Raw genomic sequence first — 7,107 nt, forward strand, 5'->3', positions numbered from 1 at the left:
CACTAGATATAAAATTCTGGGTTGATAGGTTATTTTCTTTCAACTCTTTAAAGATATTCTTTCTTTGTGTCTAGCCTCTTCTGTTTCTAATAAGAAACTTGCAGTCATTTGAATTGTTCTCCTATATAAAATATATCATTTTTATCTGGCTTCTTTTAACATGTCTCTGTTTTTATTTCATTTTCAGCAGCTTATTACGACAGATTAGATGTGTGTGCATATGGGTTTTTTTGAGGATATTCTGTTTGTGGTTGGCTTCTTCAATCTATAAATTTATCTTTTCACCAAATTTCAGGAAATTTTTGCCATTATTTATTCTAATTTTTTATTCCATTCTTTCTCTTTCACTTTTCTGGGACTCCAGTTATATCCATGTTATAGCCTTTGATAATACTCCACAAAACATGGAGTCTCACTTTATTTTTTTCTAATTATTTTTCTTTCTGTTTTTCAGAAAAGATTGATCTATCTTCAGGTTCACTGACTCTTCTGTCATTTCAGTTTTGCTCTCAGGCTCATTCAGTAAATTTTTAAAATTTCAGGTATTGAATTTTCAGGTCTAGAATTTCCAATTGGTTCTTATTATACTTTCTATTTTTCTGAGATTTTTTTTTTAATTCATTTTACATATATTTACATTTATGTTCTTGAGAATGGTTATAATGACCTCGGTGTCATCTCAGAGTGGGCTTTAATTCTGTTCTCTTAATAATGGGTTATATTTTCTTGGGTTTTATTTGGTATATTAAATAGTTTTATATTGTAGCGTTATCATAATGAATGATTTATTATAGAAACTGTAGTTTATGTTACGTTTATTCTAAGAACACTGTGTTCCCTCAGAAGGACTGACAGAACTCATGGACAGCTATTATACTCATGGTTTTGGTTCATTACAGAGAGTGGATTCAGATTATAATTAGTGAAAGTCAGAAACATATACACAGAATCCAGGAGAAGTACCAAATGTGGAACTTCTGTTGTCCTCTTCCTGTGTAGTCAGGATGCGTGACTCTCCTGCCATTGGTGCATGACAATATACATACGGTATTGTCAACCAGGGAAGCTTGCCTGAGCCTTGGTGTTCAGAGTTTTTATTGGTGGCTCCATTACGAATTCTCCAACCCTTCTGGTCATGACCTGAAGCCCCAAATCTACATTGTATAATTGGTCTTTATCATGTGGTTATTCCCCACCCTAAATACTATCTGGTATGGCTTCCAACCTAAATCATATTGTTGGACAATCTGGCATGGCCTAAGGTAAACAAAGACACTTCTGTCAGGAAAGACCCTCCAAGATTCTCCTGGCTGAGATTATCTCCTAAAGGTCAGCCCTTCTTGGTGGGCAAGATCAAATTCTATTTTTTAACGTATATTTTTTAAAAAATTTAAATTGATACATTAGGCCAAATTCTTTACTATACATACTTGTTATTAATGTCAGGTAAATACATTAAGATTACTGTTGATACCTGTCTTAGTCTGTTTTGTGCTGTTATAAAGGAATAACTGTGGCTGGGTAATTTATAAAGAAAAGAGGCTCATTTGATTCACAGTTCTTCAGGCTGTACAAAAGAAGCATGACACCAACATCTGCTTCTAGTGAGGAGTTCAGGAAGCTTCCAATCATGGTGGAAGGGGAAAGGGATTTGCATCACATCACAAGAGGAAGGAAGCAAGAGAGAGAGAGAAGGGGAGGAAGGTCTGGGGCACTTTTAAACAATCACTTCTCAAGGGAACTAAAAGAGCGAGAACTCATTCATTACTGTAAGAGTGGCACCAAGCCGTTCATGAAGAATCCACCCCCATGACCCAAACACCTTCCACCAGGCCCCCTTCAACATTGGGAGTCAAATTGCAGTGTGAGATTTGGAGGGGACAATCATCTACACTATATCAGTAATACTCATTAATCCATCAAGGACATTGAAGGTACTGTGTTCCTGTCACTGCAGAAACTATTAGTACTAATGAAGTTGATACTTTATCTTCTTAATTGCCTGTGGAGATTCTTGGGAAGCAATTCTCTTCGTTTTTCTGTGCTTTCTGATTATTAGCCTTTTATATAGATTCATGAGCCCAGGGCAGGAGGCAATCCACATAACAGAAAGTCTCTCCTTGGAAGCTGACCTGCTTTTCTTGAAAGAGACATTTACAGCTCTACTGTCTCTTCTCTTTCTTATCTGAGAGGCTTCTTAGGCACTCAGGCTAGGAGACTGGGTTTCTTCAGGAACCGAGTAGTTATGACTACTCACACTTAAATCCTAGAGTGAGCACAACTTAACCGCACCCTAGCACGTGTTTATTAACCACAATTCATACCAACATTGCACATCAGAAGATTAGTGATTCCATCTGGGTCTTTGTAAGGAAACTTCATTTTTCCCTCACAAGGAACCTGGTCCATCTGATTTAACAGTTTCAAGGGATGGTTACAAAATATAGTATTACATATTTCATGATGGTGTATTGTTCAAAATGTAATAATGTGAACATCATGTATAAGTCATATTTGTTTATTGATAGGTAAACAGAGAAATACTGTAAATATAATATCTCACCCTATTGTTTAGTTACCTTGGAAGTCTATTGTATTTCAAAATGAAGCAGAATGCATGTTTCTTCATTTTATTCAAAATGAATAATAGTGTAAATGCTTTTATGAACAAAATTATGTATCTTTCCAATTCTAATAGACTACAAGTAATAGTAAAATGCATTTAAAAACTTGATGATCACATGATTACAAAGGTAAGAGAACATGTGTCTTTAAGGTGTGGCAAGCAAGGTACCCAGGGTGCACCTTCAGATTCCAGCTCTGCACTTGTGCTAGCCTAAGAGTATCTCATTACATTTTGTCCCCTGTACACCTTGTCTGCCTGACCCTAGTCCTGACCCCCAATATATCCTAGTTCTATCATTTGTGGAGTGTGTGACCATGGAAATGCAAGTTACTCTCTCTAAGCCTCAGTTTCCTCATGAAGAAGTACTGGTAATTTTAATGTAATGGCAGTGTGCAGGGTGAAGGGAACATACAAATAAAAAGCCCATTAACAAGATTTGAAAGTGTCTCATAACTCACAAAACAATAGAGGTTAAACTGACCTGAGAAATTTAATTATTTTACTTTCTTGAGGAGAAAATTGACAGTGAGTTGGACGGTGCAGGGACTTATCAGACGCTATTCATGTTTTGGGGCAGAACCAAGGTTGGAGATGTTTCCAGGATTCTGTTCAAACGCTTTCCACTGTACCACACTTACTGCATAGCACAGTGAACTAGGTTGGGGACTCTGGATTTGTAGAGGAAGCAAATGGATTCAGGAAAGTTACAAAGCAATCACTGACTGGTGATCATTGTAAAGTGATGGCTAAGACGTCACAATAGATAGATGTTTACAATTCAGACCATTGATAACTAAGAAAATGATGCCATCAACTGAAATAAACCATGAAAATTTGTAGGAGAGATGGTGAGTTGGCAAAGAATTGGAGTAGAAAAAGCATGCTTCAGCCAGGATGTGAAGGGTTTAGATAATCTATAAGGAATAATTTTTTTTTGAGAAAGAAGCCTGCTAGGGGCTTGTAATGGGATATATAGGCAGACTGGAAAAATTATGATGGTCTTTAAAAATAGGATAGTTTTCTGGGTTGGCTTAAGTATAGCATTGCTTATACACAAGAAGTTGTCTTCAGTGATTTCTCAAAGTCCATCTGAAGCCTGTGGTTCTTTGAAGTTCTTAGATTTAGTGCACTTAGTCTGTTAAATGGATGTTGGATATGGGACATAAAAATATGACGGATTTGAATTGACCTTTTGAATGACGAGCGGAATCAACTATGCTTTACCAGAGGGGTCATTGTGGTGTAACCTTTCCAGATCCTATGGGCTGGAGTGCTTTTAAAGACCCAAGCATCTGAAACTTCATCCATGCACTAAGCATACGTAATCGGCATGTCTGCCAGGGCAGTTACAGACAAGAAAGACTTGTCAGGAGGCAGCGTCTGCACCAGAGAACTAGGAAGCTTCTTGAGTTGACTTTTCATCAGTAAAAGTGGGATGATGAGCCTGGCTAAGTTGTCACAACATAGATTCTTGTAGAAAGTGACTCTACAACCTCAAGGTTACATTTAACACCATTTTACTTTTCTGGCTCAATTGGTAAATAGTCATGCGTTGGCCATTGTTCATTTTTTTCAAGCATGCCTAAGGACTCAAAATAATTTTAAGAGAAACAAATTTTAAAAGATACTATTACATTTCAACTTTTGTTATTGTGAGAGAAATCAGAGTGGCCAAAAATGGTATTTCAAAATCCTGCTTTTGAACTTTCTTAGGCTAGAACCCAGAAAAGCTATTTCTACTGTGGTGATATGTGAGTCTTGGTGATTTTGACGAAATACATTTGCTAATTTTAATGGAGTAGTTTATTTATAGCATCTTGATGAGAATTTGGGGACTGCTTGTCCATTTAATTATGGTGATGGGCACCACTCACAAAGATAGAATGTGTTCAAAGCTACACTTCTTTCTTTATGGTGCATGGATTTTATTTCAATGACTATTATAGAGAGGAATATGGAATGAATATTATTAACATTATTAATTTAGCCAAACTAGAGAACAATTATTTCTATAGACTTGTAGCAGTGTGATTTCATTAAAGCATGCACTGAAATTGGGCATTTGGGGATAGTGACTGCCCTTGGTGTGTATCTGTTTGGATGGAATGGAAAGGGTCTATAGGGATGAAGTTTGATGTGCTGGATCTTGGGGCCATGGAGGAAGGCGATGCTGAAATGATGGAGACATTATGGAGTCTATGCACAAGCCCAGTCTATAGGGCAAAAGTCAGTCTCTTTAGCTTTGAACCGGCTAAAGAAGAATGCAGAACCATTTTTGGAAGGTTTTACAGTTTTGTGAGGAATTGGAGCAGAAATTTTGGTGTACATGTCTCTTAGTCAAATGAGGGGACGCTGGAAATGAATTAGAGGTGTTCTTACTTTCCCTTGTAACATTAATTAAGTCATATCCTTGTTCTATAGTTGATGTCCATTTCATGAAGAAATATGGGATCAAACTCTTGATGAAAAATTACAAAATTTAGTTTTTATCACCACCATGTTTTTAGCAGTAAGAAATAATGTATTTATTATGCATTCATTCATCAATGTTTTCAGCTGGATTCTAGAGTATCAATTAAAGAATCAAGAGAAGCATCAAACGCAAAGGTGAAATTGTGGAGGTCTGTCAGCTTTACACAGCCTTCTGATCATACTTGGATAATGTTTTAAAAGGTGATATCCCATGACAAGAGTGATGCTTAGTTAGAATATGAGCTGTTTTGCACCTACTGTGTTCTACCTGACATATCACAAATATTTGTGTTTATTGCGCACCCCCTGTAGATATTAGTGTTTGCAATCTCTGATCCAGAAGTACGTTTTCAAGGACCATATAGAAACATTCTATCTTTACATTACATAAACATCACCAGGTCTGACCACGCTTTAAGTCCAAATAAAGTCTCATTAATATTAATACTAATTAATTATGTTTCTTTTATTCTACATATATGACTACAGAACTTCAGCACCACTTATTTCTGCATATATCCAGGGATATCTCAAATCCGTACAAGAAAAAGAATCCACTCATGTTTTTTACCTTGCTGCCAGAAAGTCTTTGGAGGGAGCAGTCCTACCACAGCTGCTGCAGCTGATGCCCTCGTGGGGAAGGCACCTTCACTGAGACTCCATCGCACTCGAGGGTGGCCACCACTGCTTGGCCACTGCTGTTCAGGCCCCACCAGATATTGCTACTCTCTTTCAGTCCAGAGGTGGGGATATTCCTTTTTCAATGTTAGTTTTAAACTTATTGCTAGGTGCCAGAGCCCATACTCTCAGAGTTTCACTGGACAATGGTTTCTTTAGTGCTGAATTTAATTATTCTTCCTCATTCATTGCTCAACCCATCCTTAGAACTGTTTGGCACCAGGCCATGCCATTATTAATCATTTTTTCTCATATCTTTCCTCATGTTCCTCCAATCTCCAACTCCCACGTACTTCTCTTTCCTCCTTTCGGTAAAAAGTAAAAAAGTACAAAATCTTTCCTCCTTTCAGTAAAAAAGTACAAAATTTTGAATACATTTCACCTCACCCAAATAGACACTCTGAAACGTGACCCTCAGTCCCTTAAGCAGATAATGGAACTCATTTTTGGACTAGCAGGATATACTGCTAAATTTGTATCACCTAGTATAGTTAGCAAACTGCATTTATTTTCATCTTTTTATGGTTTGTGTACCCATAATCACATCTATATAGGTATACTCACCAGTACAATCTTTGTGAAACCTGTTTCTAAAGTAGGGACTATTCATTTATTCTAGTAAGTTCTACTTAAACATTCCTTTCTTGACATCTTTGGTTTATTCATAAAGTTAAGCTAATCTATATTCAATTCTTTACATCCCTTCTATAATAAATAAGAGTTACAGAACATAATATTAGTCTTGCCTTGTCATACCTTTTCCCATATTCTCTGAACATGTGAATCTTCTTCAAGACACAGTTCAGGACTCCTGTCTACGAATCTTTTTTTGATTAGTCATGTCTTGTTTCAGTCATTGCCATCACATTAGTTCAGTTTCAGAAAGGGCTTTTTATGGAACCCTGTACCCTGCTTTTTTCTTTTCTTTTCTTTCTTTTCTTTTTTTTTCTTTTTTGAGGCAGAGTCTCACTCTGTTGCCCAGGCTGGAGTGCAGTGGCCTGATCTTCACTCACTGCAACCTCCGCCTCCCAGTTCAAACAATTCTCCTGCCTCAGCCTCCCGAGTAGCTGGGACTACAGGTGTGTGCCACCACGCCCAGCTAATTTTTGTATTTTTAGTAGAGACAGGGTTCCACCATGTTGCCCAGGCTTGTTTCGAGCTCTTGGGCTGATGGATCTGCCTGCCTCGGCCTCATAATGTGTTGAGATTACAGGCGTGAGCCACTGCACCAGGTCGTGGAATGCTGCTTTCTTGAAAGATGTTAATAAGTGTTCCTTGGGAGGGGTGAGGGAAGAAATTTGTGCCAAACTAAACTTGGGTAATTCTGCTCA

This window comes from Pongo pygmaeus, chromosome 11 (assembly GCF_028885625.2).
Source record: "Pongo pygmaeus isolate AG05252 chromosome 11, NHGRI_mPonPyg2-v2.0_pri, whole genome shotgun sequence".
Taxonomy (NCBI): domain Eukaryota; kingdom Metazoa; phylum Chordata; class Mammalia; order Primates; family Hominidae; genus Pongo; species Pongo pygmaeus.